At 45.4% G+C, this 20,226-nt stretch overlaps 2 protein-coding genes across 3 annotated transcripts in view; one reads left to right on the forward strand and one right to left on the reverse strand.

Annotated features, from left to right (window-relative positions):
• The window catches only part of dbh (dopamine beta-hydroxylase (dopamine beta-monooxygenase)), a 29,084-nt gene extending 18,021 nt beyond the window's left edge, over window positions 1–11,063 (reverse strand). Inside the window, exons 1-2 of the mRNA XM_077019090.1 lie at window positions 10,752–11,063; window positions 8,305–8,372 (exon numbers count right to left, since the gene is read on the reverse strand). The gene's annotated coding sequence lies outside the window, so the exon portion shown is untranslated. The remainder of the gene's footprint in view (window positions 1–8,304; window positions 8,373–10,751) is intronic.
• The window catches only part of LOC143525313 (protein FAM163B-like), a 35,657-nt gene continuing 15,781 nt past the window's right edge, over window positions 351–20,226 (forward strand). The window contains exons 1-2 of one of the 2 annotated variants that reach the window (XM_077019092.1): window positions 351–1,251; window positions 1,479–1,592. The gene's annotated coding sequence lies outside the window, so the exon portion shown is untranslated. The remainder of the gene's footprint in view (window positions 1,252–1,478; window positions 1,593–20,226) is intronic. The other variant, XM_077019091.1, reaches the window with a different exon arrangement.

Here is a 20,226-nt window from a genome sequence, read left to right on the forward strand (position 1 = left end):
ATATATATATATATATATATATATATATATATATATATATATATATGTATATATATATATATATATATATATATATATATATATAATATAACTATATATATATATATTTATATATATATATATATATATATATATATATATATATATATATATATATATATATATATATATATATATATATATAATATATATACACCAGATAAATACACCAGATAGAACTGCGCTTAGCATTTAATATATATATATGCTAAGCGCAGTTCTATCTTGGTGAATTTATCATGAGATCCTGGAATTCTAAACGTCACTAAGGTCCCAGCACGTGCTCGGGAGCATCACCGGTGCCCGGAACCCTAACGCTGTCTGCGCGCACTTCGCTTGGAGAGATTTATAGCGGGTTTGGGTCTGTGTGATCAACGGCAGCATTTATTCTTCGCGTAGACCGAGCGAGCAGGCAGAGGCGGATAAACGGATAGGACCCTTATCTCACATATTCGCAAGCTCAGGAGACGGAAGACGTCTATTATTTGCTCGGAGGAGGAGGAGTATTCGACATCCCCGGTGAAAGAAGCGTGACTGTTGGAATACGGGACACGCAGAGATGTTTGCGCCGTGACAGAGAATATGCACTGAGGCTGCGCCGTGACACGCGCGCTTCGTACGGCTGCTTTACCTTGGCTTATTGCTTCTGCCTTATGTCCGAGCACAGGGACAATTCTTGTGTTGAATCATCTAAACTACGTCAGATTTATACAACAGCTCCTCGATTTGATTGCTTAAGTTTCACAGATCTTTATACGATCGCGCGAATATGCCTTTTGGGATTGACGTCGATTTATTTATTTATTTATTAGAAAAGTGACGAGTTGCAGGAAGAGGATTTCTAGGGGCAATGTTTAAACATTCCCATGACACATATAGATTTAAAAGAGGAATACTCGTGCAGCAACAATGATTGGTTTATTTCGATAGGCTTCTTCGTGGTCGCATAGAACAGAATTCAGCTAAAAGAAAACAACCTGTCTTCAGACTACAATTCGTCTCGCCTCATGTTGAAGTCATTTTTGGACACCTAAACAACTCTTTTAGAAGGCTTCCGAAACAGTTCACCGGGGTAAAAGGAACACCGTTCGCCTTGAGCCTCCATCGCTTGTATGGCGCGTATGGACGTTGCTTTTTCCGTGCTCGTTTCTGAACTCCGTCTACTCGTCACTATCACGCACGTGATGTGATCCCGTTCTACTGTTCGTGAAGGTAAGTTTAGCATATTGTATTTAGCACTTAGAATTTCTAGTTTCTATCAAAATTTCTGTTCAAATTACAGTACAAGAAGTGCTCTCTGGAAATGGCATATATTCGGAAGCTCGTCAATAAACTATGAGCTAATTTGGACAGTGTTTGGTTTAAAAGGCATTGCTGGTATTTGCACGAAATAGGATTCGATTTTCATTTAATCTGGATCGAAATATTTTTCTCTTCAGTCTGCACACGGCCCTACTCGAAGGCCAAACGCAGCTTCAGTCCGGGCGCAGGCCGCTGTCCATGGTAGGAGGCTGCGGGAAACTTTTGTTGCTACTAAAGCTCAAGTGCAGTAGGTTGGTTCTGCGAATACACGCGGATGTGCAGAGAGCATCCGGCGAGGTCTCAGACATATGATAATAGGTACTATGTAAAAAGAAACTCCATTAGATTAACGAGTCTAGTAGAGTAAAATGTAAAGTAAAAGTCCTATGACTTTAGGATACTCCGTTAATACTGAACAGCGATTCACGACCTCACGTGACCTTCCCGTGATTTATGAATATGCACTCGCACGATCATATTACTCGAAGTGGCACAGCAGGGCAAATAAGGCACTGATACAGAAGTGAAACCTCAACATCCTTGTCGAGGTGAAACTGCTCCAAAGACCAGTTAGAGCACCAGAGCGCGCTCTACCTGTGCACCACGTGGAGCAGCTCGGCTGAAGATAACTGCAAATCCAAGATACACTATATTGCCAAAAGTATTCGCTCACCTTCCTTGACTCACATATGAGCCACATATGAGTGACATCCCACTCCTAATCCATAGGGTTCAGTATGATATGAACCCATAGGGTTTGTCCACCCTTTGCAGCTAGAATAGCTTCAATTCTTCTGGGAAGGCTGTTCACAAGGTTCAGGAGTGTGTTTATGGGGATTTTTGACCATTCTTCCAGAAGCGCATTTGTGAGGTCACATACTGATGTTGGACGAGAAGGCCTGGGTCTCTGCTCTAATTCATCCCAAAGGTGTTCTATCGGGTTGAGGTCAGGCCTCTCAAGGCCAATCTGGTCAATTAAGTTCATCCACACCAGACTCTGCCATCCATGTCTTCTTGCTTTGTGCATTGGTGGACATTCATGTTGTAAGAGGAAGGGGCCAGCTCCAAACTGTTCCTACAAAGTAGGAAACATGGAATTGTCCAAAATGTCTTGGTATGCTGAAGCATTCAGAGTTCCTTTCACTGGAACTAAGGGGCCAAGACCAGCTCCTGAAAAACAACCCACACCATAATCCCCCCTCCACCAAACTTAACACTTGGCACAATGCAGTCAGACAAGTACTGTTTTCCTGGCAACCGCTAAACCCAGACTTGTCCATCAGATTGCCAGATGGAGAAGTGCAATTCGTCACTCCACAGAAAGTGCCTAGTGTCCAGTGGCGTTGTGCTTTACACCACTGCATCCTACGCTTTGCATTGCACTTGGTGATGTATGGCTTGGATGCAGCTGCTCGACCATGGAAACCCATTCCATGAAGCTCTCTGTGCGCTGTTCTTGAGTAATCTGAAGGCCACATGAAGTTTGGATGTCTGTAGTGATTGACTCTGTAGAAAGTTGGTGACCTCTTTGCACTATGCGCTTCAGCATCTGCTGATTCTGCTCCATCAGTTTACATAGCCTACCACTTCATGGATGAGTTGCTGTTGTTCCTAAACACTTCCATTTTCTTATAATATAGCTGGCAGATGACTGTGGAATTGATTGGAACACCTGATTCCGCTCATTTGGATGGGTGAGCGAATACTTTTGGCAATATAGTGTATTTTTGAGATATTTTTGACGCATGCAGAACCTCAATATAAGGGCACTACCAGATGCTACAAAGATCAAGTCAATAAAGGCCCCACACACTCTAAAACACACACACTAACACACACACTAATGGAGAAGCAGTCTACATTACTTCTCGCACAAGGCCATGTCACCTCCAGCATGCCTGGACCTGATGAACAACATGGCCGTCTCCCCTGAGGAGCTAACAACATGGCCGTCTCCCCTGAGGGGCTGACACCTGGACCACTCGTCTGTGTGGCACATTTGAGCTTTCATCTCCTGCTGTTCACAGCTGCTACTGGGATTTTCCTTCATCTCCCTCTTCCTCTTCTTCTTGGGCTGTGTTTATTTCTCATACAGCTGCTAAATGAAGTGGTGACTGCCTGGGCATCAAGGAAGTCGCACAGCAGAGTGGAGCAGGTCTGGTTGCTCTGTGATGTTAAGACCTGACTTCATGGCTTGCGAAGTTCAAAAGTTGAAGTGGACAGCGCCTCCTTGTGCCCAGCAGCCAGACCTGCACTGGGAATGGGGACACAAGCAGTGTGGTGATGGGGTTGTGGTGGGGGGATCCTCAAATAAGAAGAAGAAAAACACAACCAACCTGTTCAGCTGTCTGGTCTGTCATTGCAGTGCGAGAGTCTGAGCCTAGCACTGCCTACACTCCGGAATTGTGAAAGGCAAAGGAAAAGCAGTAGACACTGGAAAGCTCTAACCATAACCCCTAACCTCTAACCTTAACCCCTAACCTCTAACCTTAACCCCTAACCTCTAACCATAACCCCTAACCTCTAACCATAACCCCTAACCTCTAACCATAACACCTAACCTCTAACCTTAACCCCTAACCTCTAACCGTAACCCCTAACCTCTAACCGTAACTCCTAACCCCTAACCTCTAACCATAACCCCCACAAGCTCTAACCATAACCCCTAAGCTCTAACCATAACCCCTAACCTCTAACCATAACCCCTCCCCTAACCCCAACCATAACCCTCCCCCCTTCTATTCCTAACCACAACCCCTCCCCTAACCCTAACTATAACCCTCCCCCCTTCCATTCCCAACCATAACCTCTCCCCTAACCCTAACCATAACCCTCCCCCCATCTACTCCTAACCATAACCCCTTCCCTAACCCTAACCATAACCCTCCCCCCTATACTCCTATTATAACCCCTCTCCTAACCATAACCATAACCTTCCTTTTTCCATTACCTTTCCTTAGCCCCTCCTCTGATCATAACCTTCTACAACCTCTAACTAGTGAGCCAGTGCACTGAAGGTTTTCCATACCACCTTTATTAAAAATCAAAACACACAAAAACTAACCTCTAACCATAACCCCTAACCTCTAACCGTAACTCCTAACCCCTAACCATAACCCCTAACCTCTAACCGTAACTCCTAACCCCTAACCTCTAAGGGCGTACTCACACTAGGCTCTGTGATCCGGGCCCGGGCACGGTTCCCTGCCGAAGCACGGTTCGTTTGGCTAGTGTGAGCGCTCCAACCGTGCCCGGGCCCGGATCAGTTAACCGTGCTCGGGCCCGCTTGAAGAGGTGGGCCAGGGCACGATTCATGTGGACTCGGGCATGGTTCGCTTCTAGTGTGAGCGCTATCCGTGCCCGGGCCCGCTTGGTGCCTCGTCTGATTGGTTCATTTCGCTGGAACTCAGACATGACGTCAGTGATGTGACGCTCACGTTAAACAGTCATAGCGGCAAAGCGATTAGCAGACAATCGTTGTGTTATATGATCGATAAATCTGTGCTTGCCCCGTGTTTCTGCACTCCCAAAACGACTCCAAAAATACAATAAAAAGAGAGTATTGTGAACTCCATCGTGTTGTGCGAGCGCGCTTTTTTCCCAAATAAAGTCACGTTGTGATGACGTAAGCGTGCTCGGGCCGGGTTGATGAAGGCAGTGTGAGTGCAGGCCAGAGGGGGAGTGGGGAGGGGGGATAACCGGGCCCCAGCACGGAACAAGCAAACCGTGCCTAGTGTGAGTACGCCCTAACTCTAGCACTCCTGCAGTCTGGGATTGTAAGAGGCAGAGGAAGAGCAGTAGATTTCTACAGACACTGTAGCGCCAGTGTTGGGACTCATGGCTCCTCTGCTGGGAGAAATCAGAGACCGTCCATCTCTGTGAAACCCATGTGTGAAATGTCATTCTCCTAAAGCCCAGAGCTCAATCCAGCAATATCCCACACATATGTGGGACAATCAACAGTTAACCTAACCTAACCCTAACCTAATTTAACTAACCCTAACCAACACTAACACTAATCCTAACTAACACTAACTGGGTTTAGATTTCATACGATAGGGTTAGAGTTCATATGACCTAGGGTTATGGTTAGCATTCACATGACCTAGGGTTAGGGTTAGAGTTCACGTGACGTAGGGTTAAGGCTAGAGTTCACACAGTTCATGTGCTTGGGACTGAGATTGACCACAGGATGATGCAATGTGTTTCACAAAGTGGCCATTCTGCAATGTAATGATTGTACAAAACAAAATTTTTATAAATGTACAATGACTTTGCAATGCTACTGATGAAGGTGTGAGACATTTTTACTAGGTCAGGATCTTAAATACACACACACACATACACACACACTAACATAAGTTTCAAGTTATGTTTACTGCTTCTTCCCTTAACATCACAGAGCAACTAGTTATTTTACATTCCCATTCAGTGTGGCTGTGGAGAATTGTGTGTGTGTGTGTGTGTGTGTGTGTGTGTGTGTGTGTGTGTGTGTGTGTGTGTGCCTAAATCTTTGTTGAGTGCTCTCAAGAGCTGCTATCACAGGCTGTTTTTGGTGTAAATGCCCTCAGATCCAGAAGCTCCAAACTGAAAGGGCCCTTAAACTCAGGGGAGAACCACTCTCTTCAGCACCACCTGCTGTGCCTGAACACAACGTCCCCAAAACATCCAAGTGTTGGTATATTTCAGTGCACCATGACAGCCGTGACTCTGGTTACTGTCTGTGACTCAGACTGTGGGCTGATGAAGGCTGAGTGTGTTTTCTCGGCATGGCTGTAACTAGCGTCGCCTCGTTTACTGTGCACAGTGCATCCACTGCGTTTCATGGTTACAAAATGGAGGTAAGTCGTGGCACACACAGCTACCAGGCAACCCTAGCAGTACAGCGGCTTCTTGTTGCCATGTTGATGCAATGGGGTTAGGGTAGTGCTGGGCGGTATACCGGTTCGCACCGAAAACCGTTTTTTTTTTTTTTTTTTTTTAATCATAAGAATTTTTCATATACCGGCCACACCGGTTTAAATAGCCTTCACGTGTCCGGAACGCAGCACGGTCGTTAATTGTTTCTCAAGGGACGCTGTTTATTGCTGCGCCGCTAAGCACACATGCAACAGAGCGCAAATCTAGCTTGATGAAAACGTTCTGAACCACAAATTCTTTTTTTTTTTTTTTGTGCCATATTTTGTCAATTGTGATTTTTTACACCCCAATCGAAATTTGTCCTCCGCTTTTAACCCATCTGTGCAGTCAGAACACACACACACACACACTAGTGATTACTAGGGGGCTGTGGATCAAACGTACCCAGAGCGGTGGGCAGCCCTAGCCCGGCGCCCGGGGAGCAGTTGGGGTTAGGTGCCTTGCTCAAGGGCACCTCAGTCATGGCCTGTCTGGGAATCGAACCCACGACCCTCCGGTCACAAGACCAGTTCCCTAACCGCCAGGCCATGACTGCCCAATGCAGTCAATAGCCCAAATTCTCCCAAACATTGAAGTAAAAGATGATGCCCCAAAGGAACTTTTGCCAAAGGAAGGAGCCGTGTCTGTTGTCAGGAAGTACATAGGGTTTAAAAGGTCGGACATGGACCAAACAGTCACTTACTGCAAATGCTCTTGAGCAATCTGGTGGTAATGAGCAATCTGCTGCACTACCCATAAAACTGTTTATACTTGAGCAAAAATTATGCAATCGCGGTCGCTCTGTTGTTGCGTGTCGAGCTAGTGCACCTCTCAATTTTTGTAACCGCGCGTTCCGCTCTTCAGAGCTGTGTTTTGCGCTAAGTTATGTTTGCAGGGTTCATACACATTTACAAGGTGGAATTCAAGCACTTGTATGGCACTTTCAAGGTCCATTTCAATATTTCCCAGCACCTTAGGCTTAAGTTACATATTTATACAAATACACACATATGGTCAAAATGATTCGAAATAATTCGCTTTTCATCACATTAAAAGAGATGGTACCGTCTCCCCAGTATTTGACCACTGTTATTATTTATTTGTTTAAATATTATGTCATTTAATTAAAGGTAAGGTATTTGGGACTTTTCAGTACAATACAACCATTGACAAACAGCCCTGTCTACTTTATATCTAAATACCTCTTATTTGTTATTAACAATTTGATGTGCAATTTATAATATTACATGTAGCTGGTTCACATAAGTTGTATAAACCTACAGTTTTGATGTTGTCTGAAAAATGTTTTAAATTAAAGGTTTTGTATTTTTACTGCAACTGTCATGCTATATGATTAATTCACTACTTTAGTGCTACCATTTGAAAACTGATCATGTGGGGCCATGCAAATCTTACATGTAATACTCAGGTGGAGACATTTTTCTAACAGTGGAATAGGGTACTTAACCACTCTACTGCAGTAATTCTTTTCGTAATCAATGCAGTTAACACATCACGGGAAAAACCGTCAAATACCGTGAAACCGATATAATTTTTAAAAATACCGTGATATAGAATTTTGGTCATACCACCCAGCACAAGGTTAGGGTCTGAATTTGGGTGAAGGGTTAGGGTTAGGGTGAAGGACTAGGGTTAGGATGAAGGACTAGGGTTAGGATGTAGGGTTAGGGTGAGGGTTAGGGTCTTAGGGATAAGGGTTTAAAGAAAGACGGGTTAAAAACCTTTTTGTGCACAGGCACACTAATGAATCCAGTGGTTGAGGGGGGAGGGAAGAGTAGATTGAGTTTTAGGACTGGGGGAGGGGTGGGTTGAAGGCTGAATTTAAGACTGATGGAAGGGGTGGTTGAGGGCTGGGGAAGGGATGGATGGGAGGGTAGGGTTTGGGTACGTTAGGGTTAGGCTTAGGGTGAAGGGTTAGGATGAAGGGTTAGGGTGAAGGTCGCGCTGACCTGACCCTCGGGATTTGTGGGCAGCCTTTGTTAGACTCCAGTACATGTCTCACGCGAATGAGTGAACAGTCCATATGGATCTTGTGTGAATAACCTTGTACTGGAATGACAGGAGGACGGCAGTAGCTGAGTTTCTGGGGGCCAAGCAGCACGTTGGTCAACCTAGACATCATAATAAATATGTCACGTTGAGGACCCCGGCCCCTCCCTTTTGGGCGTGTGTAAACGTTGTCCACGTGCTCTGTCTGCGTTTTCGGAACTCCGTGGTGATAGCTTTGTTGTGTGAATAATGTGTCTCACCTGTGAATCGTCTCGTAATCACATGGGGCTAATGTGGTCTGTCTATTTAATGTGCGCTCGCGCAGTGTCCTGTGCTCGTCGTTGTCTAAAGTCTACACGTCTCAGTGTGTGTATACGTGTTCCGTGTGCGCTATTGCGCAATTACTATCTAAAATAAAAGTGACGTCAGTCTAAAGGAGGATTCAGTGTCTCATCCTTCGCCACGACCCCATCGTCACATAACGACGAGCCGTGTGAGACACCATGCCGGGCTATGCCACCCGACCGAAGAGGGGCAATCGAGCCAGCAAGCGGCGCCATCGCGCCTCTTCTCCTGGCCAGCGCTGCCAAGCCACCGCCAACCCCGAGCTCATGGAGCAGGACCCGCTATGCGCCTATATGCTGCGCATGGCTCGGGAATCCTCCGTCCCCGAGATAGCGGACAACTTCCTCGAGCAGGCACGGCGGATATGGCGAGAGCGACACCCCTCTCCTTCCCGCGAACCCTCGCCTCTGAGGATGGGGGCGTTCGTGCTTTGCTCGACGGAGAGCACTCCAGAGAGCGAGTTTGGGGAGGAGGATTCGCCAAGCGAGGAGGAAGAGGACTATCCTCCGTCTCTAGGCGAAGCCTCCACCGTCGACTACGGTGGGGAGGGGGAGGAAGCCTACCCTCCGTCGCTAGACGATGTCTCCACCGTCGACTACGGTGAAGAGGAGGAGGAGGAGTCAGAGGAAGAGGACTACCTCCCTCCGCCCGTGGTTCCCTCTCCCCCCGTCGAGGAGGGCGAGGAAGAGGGCGAGGAGCAAGAGTGTGACGAGGAGGAGTACCCCTCCCCGTCGGACTGCTCCGCATGCCCCGAGGAAGACGGTGGGGAGGAGGAGGAGAATGGGGAGTACCCTCCGTCCGAGGGCTCCTACACGGAGGAGGAGGAGAGCCCTTCCCACTCGGAACTGTCCGCCGGGACGGCGAAGAGGAGGAGGAGTCCAGAGGCGGGTTCATCCCCCGAGCTCTCCCCAGCCAGCGACATGGACTGTTCCCGGGGTGGCAGCTCGGGACAGCCCATGAGCTGGAGCCGTGGCAGTGACGAGGTGATGGAAGCGGAGGAGGCCACTCCCACTGCCAGGTCCGGAGGGAGATCCACGGGCGAGGAGGGTTTCCCGTACGGCCCACCGAGGGTTGGGACCAACCGCGCTGCACCTGCCGCGTCGGCCAACCGCGCTGCACCTGCCACGTCGGCCAACCGCGCTGCGCCCGGTGGAGGGTTTGCAGCAAGGGCAGGAGGAACACCGCCCACCGCAGCGCCTGCAGCACCAGTGGCTCCCGATCTCACTCCCCTCATCGCTATCCTTCTGGCGCGCAGCCTGGCGCCTGTTTCATGTGTGTGTGTGCCTGTGTTCGTCAGTCTTCCCGTCTGTATTCCTAACCCATTTTTCCCATTCGTTCCTCTATGTGTCAATGTGCCTGTGTGCGTGTTTGTGAATGTCCCGTGTAACGTGTCTAACGTCTTTTCCCCTATGTTCCCAGGGAGGGTATTCTAGGCGGTCCGTGGCGGACGCTTCCCCGAGGGCAGTCACCTCCCAGACGCAGGACTGAGCGCGTCGGATCCGCCCATCGTCGTGGGTTCGGGGCACTCGGTCCTGTTGGCACCCCGGGACGGGTAGTGCCCTTGGAGGGGGCGTCTGTCACGTTGAGGACCCCGGCCCCTCCCTTTTGGGCGTGTGTAAACGTTGTCCACGTGCTCTGTCTGCGTTTTCGGAACTCCGTGGTGATAGCTTTGTTGTGTGAATAATGTGTCTCACCTGTGAATCGTCTCGTAATCACATGGGGCTAATGTGGTCTGTCTATTTAATGTGCGCTCGCGCAGTGTCCTGTGCTCGTCGTTGTCTAAAGTCTACACGTCTCAGTGTGTGTATACGTGTTCCGTGTGCGCTATTGCGCAATTACTATCTAAAATAAAAGTGACGTCAGTCTAAAGGAGGATTCAGTGTCTCATCCTTCGCCACGACCCCATCGTCACAAAATAGAAGTTAAATACGCATGCATAATTAAAAACTCCTAATTAAATAGGCACTAATTAAAATTTCCTGGTTTCATGTGCAAATATGCTAAATAGGAACTAAGCCTAGATATATCTAGCCTACATATATAATCACGCATGTCATTTCAAATATACGTCATCATAAGTTAAATCGTCTGCTATTGAACAAAGTGAAACCTGAGGATCAGAGGAGGCTGTGGCATCTCAGTCTTCTCATTGTCACCTGTTTCTCATAGTGCCTCTTTCATTCTGTTCCATGGGGTGAGGCAGCTAGTCCCTCCTGACCGTCTGCTGCCTGTTGTCACATTCACTTGCCTGACCATTCCTCTTTCTTCCCTGGAGAGTAGGAAGCTTCTAGAATGATGAATGTTCTCCTTCTGGACACATGCTCAGACTGAATCTGTCTTAGTCACACTCGCTCTCCCTCTCTTTCCTGCTCTCTCTCTCCCTCTCTTTCTCCTTCTCTCTCTCTCGCTCTCTCTCTCTCTTTCTCTATCTCTCTCTCTCGTAGCTTGACTATTTTTCGTTTAGCTCATGACAGTTGCAATGGTCTCTGAGAAAAATGAGGATGTGCTTGAACACAGGGTAGTGCTTCTGATTTTGCTCAATGTTAGGTAAAAAGTAAATAATATTTTAAGTACACACAATGAACTTCGGTCTGGTAGGTTGTGCAAACAAATTTTGGCTCTCAAGTACAGATGTGGTATTTGGTGAATACTTGGTGAGTGGCATAAAATTACATGATTATTACTTTTTCACTGCTGTAATTCATTGTTTAATGCAAAGTGTCCTGCTGATAATGTCGGTGGGTCAGTGCTGTCCAAACGCAGCCCCATGTGAACAGAATGCAGCTGACATGATCAGTCTGAAAATATCATCTCCACTCTCACTGTAGTCAGGAGGAATGAGAGATTATCTTGTCTGCCCACACACAGAGACTCTCACTTGCACACATTCACACATACTCTACTCTGCTTTCTTCAGATGCTGAAGCTGAGTTGCTATGGGTAACGCTGTGCTTCCAGCCACAAATAGCGATATTATGCCCATAGTTGATATTATGCCCATATTTGAGATTATGGCCATGGTTGAGATTATGCCCATATTTGAGATTATGCCCATAGTTGATATTATGCCCATAGTTGATATTATGCCCATATTTGAGATTATGGCCATGGTTGAGATTATGCCCATATTTGAGATTATGCCCATAGTTGATATTATGCCCATATTTGAGATTATGGCCATGGTTGAGATTATGCCCATATTTGAGATTATGCCCATATTTGAGATTATGGCCATGGTTGAGATTATGCCCATAGTTGATATTATGGCCATGGTTGAGATTATGCCCATGGTTGAGCTCATGGGCTTGGTGGAGATTATGTAGAAGTGTGTTTCCTGCACCTCCAGCTCCTGTAGCAATGATGGAGGAGAGAGACGTGGAGCAGCTCTGCCTCTCCATATGCTGGGTGTAAGGAGGACGGTGTTTGGACATGTGCTTATGCAAACTATTATTCATCACATCACAACAACTGCTACTACTGTAGAGTCCAGCTACATTTTAGCTTTTGTTGATATCTAGACCTCTTTGTTCCTGTGCTGGCCAAACAACCACCATCACTCGTTTAGTTGTCATAGTGAAATGCAATACCTCAGTCCCCATCTGTAGTCAGAATATAAAATGGTCTTGCTGGTGACTTCACTATTCCTGCTCTATTCTATCAGCCATTTTTAATCTGAATAAATATGTAGCAACCCTTAGCTCTTTGTTTCCCATCAGGGTATCTGTCTTAGACCCTAACCCTAAACCTAGTTTGATAAATGTTACTTCTGCTCACCTCTAGAGGGAACATCCTCAAATAAATATCAGAAATGTAAACATACATATAAAATTTCACTTTTGCAATCAAAACTTGTTATCCATATATTTTGATACACTAAGTTGAACAAAACTTAGAAAATTTGTTTTCTACCTTATACCTTGAAGCAAGATGGTTTTTGCATGGTACTCCTGAGGAGATTTAGCATGAGAAGCATTAGCACAGCCAGGTGAAATATCAAATCAGCAGCTCCAAGGCTCTGTGGATGAAGATGGCTGAATGAAAGACTAATGAATTACTGCCAAGTTTGAACTTGGAGATCAAATGTCCAAATCTTTCCACAGAGCTACCATCAGCAGACATCAATGGACTTTGCTACAAAGCTGAATTTAATCTGTGTAATATAGACCCATGTGAGAGGAACTTTGATGTCACATTACCAGAGGACCATAAGGGCATATTTTGCAAGCTCGTGTGTGTACGTCAAATCAAATCAAATCAAAATGTATTTGTATAGTGCTTTTCACAACACATGTTGTCACAAAGCAGCTTTACAGGATTTACAAGGTTGTATGCATATGTGTGTGCGTGTGTCCGTGCACGTGCATGTGTGTGTGTCTGTGCAACCATGTCTGTGCATGCACTTGTGTGTGCACATGTGTTTGTGTGTGTGCTTTTGGTAATCCTTCCATCTCCAGTACTATTAACCTGAGGCTTATTTGGAAGCCTGTCATCTAACCCTAACCCTGGATCTCACCCTGACCCTGTCATCTAACCCTATCCCTGGATCTAACCCTAACCCTGTCATCTAACTCTAACCCTCTAACTCTAACCTTAACTCTAAATTTGGAAGTAAAATGTATGAGTAGTAAAATGTTGAGTGGTGATGGGGTTGAAAAAGGTGACAAAGGTGAGTGGTGATGGAGGTGAGGGAGGTGAGTGGTGATGGAGGTGAGGGAGGTGAGTGGTGATGGAGATGAGGGAGGTGAGTGGTGATGGAGATGAGGGAGGTGAGTGGTGATGGAGGTGAGGGAGGTGAGTGGTGATGGAGGTGAGGGAGGTGAGTGGTGATGGAGGTGAGGGAGGTCAGTGGTGATGGGGCTGATGAAGGTGAGTGGTGATGGGGCTAACCCAGCATGCTCCAACTGGATAGCAGATGGGATCACAGCACCCCACCATGTCTCACAGAGAGTTTACTGACATGTTTTACCAAAATGTGTGTCTATGTACAGCACATCAGGGAGGGTTGTGTTTCCTGTACGTGTCCGTGTGTGTGTGTGTTCGTGTGTGTGTGGTGTCAAGAATTGTTCTGTGTGTTTGGCCAGCAATATTTCACCAGGGATTCGGTCGCTGGAAGTGGGGTGTGTGTGTGTGTGTGTGTGTGTGTGTGTGTGTGTGTGTGTGCGCGCGCATGCACGTGTGTATGTATGTGTGTGTGTGCATGTGCATTCCTAAGACAGGGATCTAATGAAGTCCTCCCTCGGGGAGGTGGGAAAGGCCTGTTTCACTCTAATGGATGTTGTTCGGGCTCACTCTGACTTGTAAATATGTGTTGTGTGAGATATATATACATATAGTGTGTGTGTGTGTGTGTGTGTGTGTGTGTGTGTGTGTGTGTGTGTGTGTGTGTGTGTGTGTGTACCTTACTTGCCTTGCATGTGTGTGAATGATGAGTCTAAACATAAGTCAGTAGAAACCCCATTAATCACCCATATCAAATGTGACACAGCTCAGAGAACACAAGCGAACAGGAGGCAGGCCTTACCTGGAGACTAACGGCGTCTGCGTAGAGTAAATGGATCTTCAGCCTGTAATGTCTCCTTGGCGTGCATAGCTCATAGCAGGCGCTCATTCTCCTTCCTGCTGCCATCTCCATGGAGCAGTTCCTCAGCGTCTAATAAAACCCAACAGCCCCGCTTCATTTCCAACCCAGGACTATTGATTACATTTGGGTCCTGAATGAATCAGATTAGATTGTCCTAATTCAATTCCTCTGGGCAGGTACAAGTTACCCCAGGACAATACCGCTTATTGGCTAAGACAAATATATCTCACAAATATCCACAGGTCCTTATTGGCTGAGATAAATGTCTCTCATGAATAACCACAGGTCCTTATTGGGTGAGACAGATGTCTCTCATGAATAACCAAAGGACCTTCTGAAAGAGAATACAAAAGAGTATAGAATGCAAAACATGAGGACACATTGTGTGTGGGTGTGTGTGAGGGGGTGAGGTGTGAGGGTGGGGTATTTGTGTGGGTTTGTGTGGAGGGGTGTGTGAGTTGTCTGTGTGATGAGGGTATTTGTAAGTAGATTAAATGTATTTGTATAGCACTTACAATGACTGTTGTCACAAAGCAGCTTTACATATATACAAGGTCAAGCCTCCAATGAGCCTCCCTAGAGCATGAGGAAGAAATCTGAAGAGGAACCAAGACTCAAAGAGAGGGAGCCATCCTCTTCTGGATGGCAATGGGCACCACAATAAGAATATAAACAGGACATCAGGAGTAGGATTACCTCAGCAGGACATCAGGAGTAGAATTACCTCAGCAGAAAGAGAGACAAGATTATTAGACATATCTAAATTGGACTATAGTGTATAAATCAAGCTATGGCAGTACAGCTGTAAGGACGGAGTCAGAAGGTACACTGCTGTAAGGGTGGAGTCAAAGTACACAGCTGTAAGGGTGCAGTCAGAAGGTACACTGCTGTAAGGGTGGAGTCAGAAGGTACACTGCTGTAAGGGTGGAGTCAGAAGGTGCATAGCTGTAAGAATGGAGTCAAAAGGTACACAGCTGTAAGGGCGGAGCCAGACGGTACGCAGCTGTAAGGGTGGAGTCAGAAGGTACACAGCTGTAAGGGTGGAGCCAGAAGGTACGCAGCTGTAAGGGTGGAGTCAGAAGGTACACAGCTGTAAGGGTGGAGTCAGAAGGTACGCAGCTGTAAGGGTGGAGTCAGAAGGTACGCAGCTGTAAGGGTGGAGTCAGAATGTACACAGCTGTAAGGGCAGAGTCAGAAGGTACACAGCTCTAAGGATGGAGTCAGAAGGTAGACAGCTGTAAGGGTGGAGTCAGAAGGTACACAGCTGTAAGGGTGGAGTCAGAAGGTACGCAGCTGTAAGGGTGGAGTCAGAAGGTGCACAGCTGTAAGGGTGGAGCCAGAAGGTACGCAGCTGTAAGGGTGGAGTCAGAAGGTACGCAGCTGTAAGGGTGGAGTCAGAATGTACACAGCTGTAAGGGCAGAGTCAGAAGGTACACAGCTCTAAGGATGGAGTCAGAAGGTACGCAGCTGTAAGGGTGGAGTCAGAAGGTGCACAGCTGTAAGGGTGGAGCCAGAAGGTACGCAGCTGTAAGGGTGGAGTCAGAAGGTACGCAGCTGTAAGGGTGGAGTCAGAAGGTGCACAGCTGTAAGGGTGGAGTCAGAAGGTACGCAGCTGTAAGGGTGGAGCCAGACGGTACGCAGCTGTAAGGGTGGAGTCAGAAGGTACACAGCTGTAAGGGTGGAGTCAGAAGGTACACAGCTGTAAGGGTGGAGTCAGAAGGTACACAGCTGTAAGGGTGGAGTCAGAAGGTGCACAGCTGTAAGGGCAGAGTCAGAAGTCAGAGTCAGAGTCTTTGTATTAGTGCAAATCAGTAAATGATAATAATCTTTATATGAATTGAATTGTCCTTTTACTAAATATATTATGAACAACTTTTTAGTTTTACTTTTTAAGAAAAGTATGTGCAATTTCAACAACATTTTTACTCATTTAGACATTTATTTAAGTGCATTATGCATAAAAACTGATCATAGTGACATTTTTCACATCTGGCAAGCAATTCTGAACACATTATCTTTCCATTTTTCTTGAAAAATCCGACACTCTGTGTCCACCTTCCTCTTTTTTGATAAAGACATTTCACTTAAGAGGGTGCCATGGTCAACAGAAAATGCGGGTAAAGTGATAGAACTGACTAAAACACGCCCCTAGCGGACAATATAGGAACAGCTGATTTTAAATAAAATGGAGTTTATTCTTCTTTACAATTGTTCTCGATTGGTTTGGCTCATTTCTTGAAACTGAAATTACATTCTCAAAACTCTAACATCATTTAGCACAACTGTCTTACAGATCAGCACAACAAAAGAGCTGACTTACAAAAGTGTATATCTGTCCCAAAACTGTTCACTTATGCTTCAACGCTAAACCCCTTTTCATTTAAAGAGTCAGTGCCACCAAAATAGTAAAGATTGGCATGAAGTTGGTTTGGCCCATTTCTCGAAACAGACTGGACATCCTCAAGCATTTGGTGCTTTTATCAAAATAACTTGGATGGTTCAGCACAACACCATGGTTAGCCTTCAGAAGCTCATATCCTTTCCAAAACAATTAACTCATGTGTCAAAACTCAATTCCCATGAATAGTCAGTGCTAACAAAATGCATTGTCCATTTGGCATTGTGTGAGCACTTCAAGTCAAAATGGTTAGATGTGTTGTCACTACGGCAAAGGACTAACTAACAGAATATAATGGCGTATAAAACTGAAAAAAAAAAGATTTTACAAAGGTTAATCACACATCAAACTAATAACGGCAAGGAAGTTGAACCCTTTTTTATTCACACAAAAATGAACTTGGTAACAATACTGTAGTGTAAAAAGGAAATGTAAACATAATGTCCACTCTGTAATACAATCAAATAAAAACAGTCCTGTAAATAAAGTAGGGGTGTGGTTTCACTTCACTAGTCACTGTCCTCACCCTCCCTCACCTGGCCACCATCCTCAACCTCCTGGCCATCCACACGCTGCTCTCTGTCTGGCCATAGATTTTCATCCATCTCACAACGTATAATCTCCTTTGCAATGCAGCGAGGGTAGAAATGTCGCAACCACCCCCTACACTGATTCCCTGTAAGGCCTTCACATGCAGCATCCATTACATGGAGCTGGGATCTCTGGTCTTGAGGATGATTGTAATACCCTCTCCATCTCCAAGTGGGAAAAAACTCTTCAGTGGGATTGAAGAAAGGAGAGTAAGGGAGTAGGAACTCCATGAGCATTCTTGGATGGGTAGCAAACCAAGCCCGGATGAGTTGGCTATGGTGAAAATTCACATTGTCCCATATAATGACGTGGTGTGGTAGGTGAGGCCTATGAGACCTCTCTCATTTTCAGGGATCAAATTGATGTAAAGGCGATCCAAGAAAAAGAGGAGCTTCTCTGTATTGTATGGGCCAAGACTGGGGATATGGGTGGCCACACCATTCTCAGAAATGGCAGCACACATAGTCAGATTGCCCCTTTGCTGGCCTGGGACATCCACTGTGACCCGTTGGCCAATAATGATGGAGGAGATGGTATACCGAGGCACTTTGGGTTGAACTCGTTGACCTGCCTCTGCCATTGTGAGGCGATGGTTTACAGTATAACGTGGTCAATCAGCGTCGCCTGAATTTCATCTGGGACAACACAGTGTGATCGTGCTCCTCTGTCTCTTCCCCCTGTCCCACCACCACGTACCCTCACTCCCCCTCTTCCTCATCTTCTTCTTCCTCCTGTCCCACCACCACGTACCCTCACTCCTCCTCTTCCTCATCTTCTTCTTCCCCCTGTCCCACCACAACGTACCCTCACTCCCCCTCTTCCTCATCTTCTTCTTCCTCCTGTCCCACCACCACGTACCCTCACTCCTCCTCTTCCTCATCTTCTTCTTCCCCCTGTCCCACCACCACGTACCCTCACTCCTCCTCTTCCTCATCTTCTTCTTCCACCTCTTCCTCGAGCAGGAAGTTGCCTTCTTGCTTGTGTTGGGCTAGTTGCCTCCATGTTCAGAAATTGTATTGGTCCTAGTCAAGCTCTCTATGTACAGGCCTACATGATTGATAGCATTCACAAGCACGTACAGCACCTGTCAAGTATCTATCTGATTGGTTATCTGAGATGTGTGAACCTCCTCCGTCATTAGTAAGGTTCTAGTTTCAGATGTTTAATATATGAAATTATAGTCATGAAATTACCAAATGTATCAAGAGGTTGGTATGTGGTATTCGTGGTATAATGCTATATAATATGTATGGTATAGTGTTGACTAATTTTGACAATTGAACAGATTGTTGTGCATGCAATGTCTTATACCAGTGGTTCCCAAACTTTTTCTGCCGTGCCCCCCTTTAGTAGATGAGAATATTTTTGCGCCCCCCATATTGACTAGGGATGCATCGATTCACGTTTTTCACTTCCGATACCGATTCAGATTAGTATCGGCCGATACCGATCTGATAAGAGTAAAACAGTGCTGAATCGACTTAAAACATTTTTTTAAACACAGACATACTGAATTACAAGTTTATTGAAAACTCTGCTCCAGTATAGCACACTTAAACACACATATAAATATGTAAAAACAACACAACTTGCATTTGTTCAGTCAGTGCAATTATGAATATAACATTGAATGTAAAATAAATAATACCAAAGAACCTGAAACTTACAAAAACAATAGGTTCACAACTTTGGTCAAACATGAAAAAAATAAACTGCAAGAAACCTTTGAAACGGTTCAAGAATTTTAAATATAATTTAAAATAAATAAGGAGATGAAATAAGAGAAACAGCAATACATGTACGACTAGTTTGCTAGCGCAGACATCACGCAGAGCACAAAGCATGTAACGGCCAGAAATATGTGTACTGTCTCTTTAAGGGAGCGAGTTGAGCGAGTGTATGGAATATTGTTGTTTTTTAGCTTTCTGTCGTAGACCGACCGAGACCACTGCTCTTTATTTTATCTTTATTTTATTTCTGTAAGTAACGCATTCAATGAGCTTTGGACAACTCACCAGTTCATGTATGAACAGTCAAGTAGTGCTGGAGCCCAGGTTTATTTTGGTCAACCAGCAAATAAACTGACTAAGTGTAATACCACCAGCGTGAGTACGAGTCAGCGATTCACCTCTCCTCTGTGTGCTTCGCGTTTCAGTCGCCTGTTAACTGTCCAGGTTCACTTCTATCCGGGACAGAGTGGATATTTAAGGTTGAATTAACTCCGAAAAGCGTTACAAGCATAGAATTAGACTGAATAGATCTGTTTTTATGGATCGGTCACATTGTCCCCGATACCCGATCTAGAATTTTTTCAGATATTACAGTTTTTCTCAGTCGCTTTGATGCATTTCTCAGATCAGGATTAACATTTGCACCACAGTCTGTGCACCACACAATGGTTGGCTACCTAAAGCCTGTACCTCACTCACAATCATTTGTTCATTCCCCAAAGGTAAGTATTTATATCAGTAAACATGTCTGAGTCATCAGAATTAAAAGTTCTTCAATCATTGATTACGAACAAGACAGTCAAAATGATTAGTCCTGTAATCATGTTTACTCTGTAAGGATTTTCTCAATGTTGTTCTTTTGACTACGGATTGAACATACTTTATAAAGTATGTCAATTTTAGCAGTATAAAATTACACATTACTGTTTATGTGAGCATGATTGTAAGAAAATGGACAGAAATCCATTGATGCATTCTTTGTAAAGAAATTTATTGATGGATCATGTCATCAAAAAATAAACAAACAAGACAAGTCTAGAAAAACATTACTTTGCACAAAGAATAAAATGTTCAGAAATTTAAACCTAGGAAACAAGCAGCATTGTACAGTGTAAATCACAGTGCTGTTTTCTATACCTCCTGACGTTCTTGTCTGTTGGGCCACATATTCTCATCCACATCACAACGGATATCTTCCCTTGCAATGCAGCGTGGAAAGAATCTTTTGGAATGTCTAATCCAGCCTCTGCAAGCTTCTGCTGTGATGTCATCACATGCTGCATCCATGGCAGCCAGCAGAGCCATCCGAGTATGAGGCTGCCGATCGTAAA

The sequence above is a fragment of the Brachyhypopomus gauderio genome, chromosome 10 (assembly GCF_052324685.1).
Source record: "Brachyhypopomus gauderio isolate BG-103 chromosome 10, BGAUD_0.2, whole genome shotgun sequence".
NCBI lineage: Eukaryota > Metazoa > Chordata > Actinopteri > Gymnotiformes > Hypopomidae > Brachyhypopomus > Brachyhypopomus gauderio.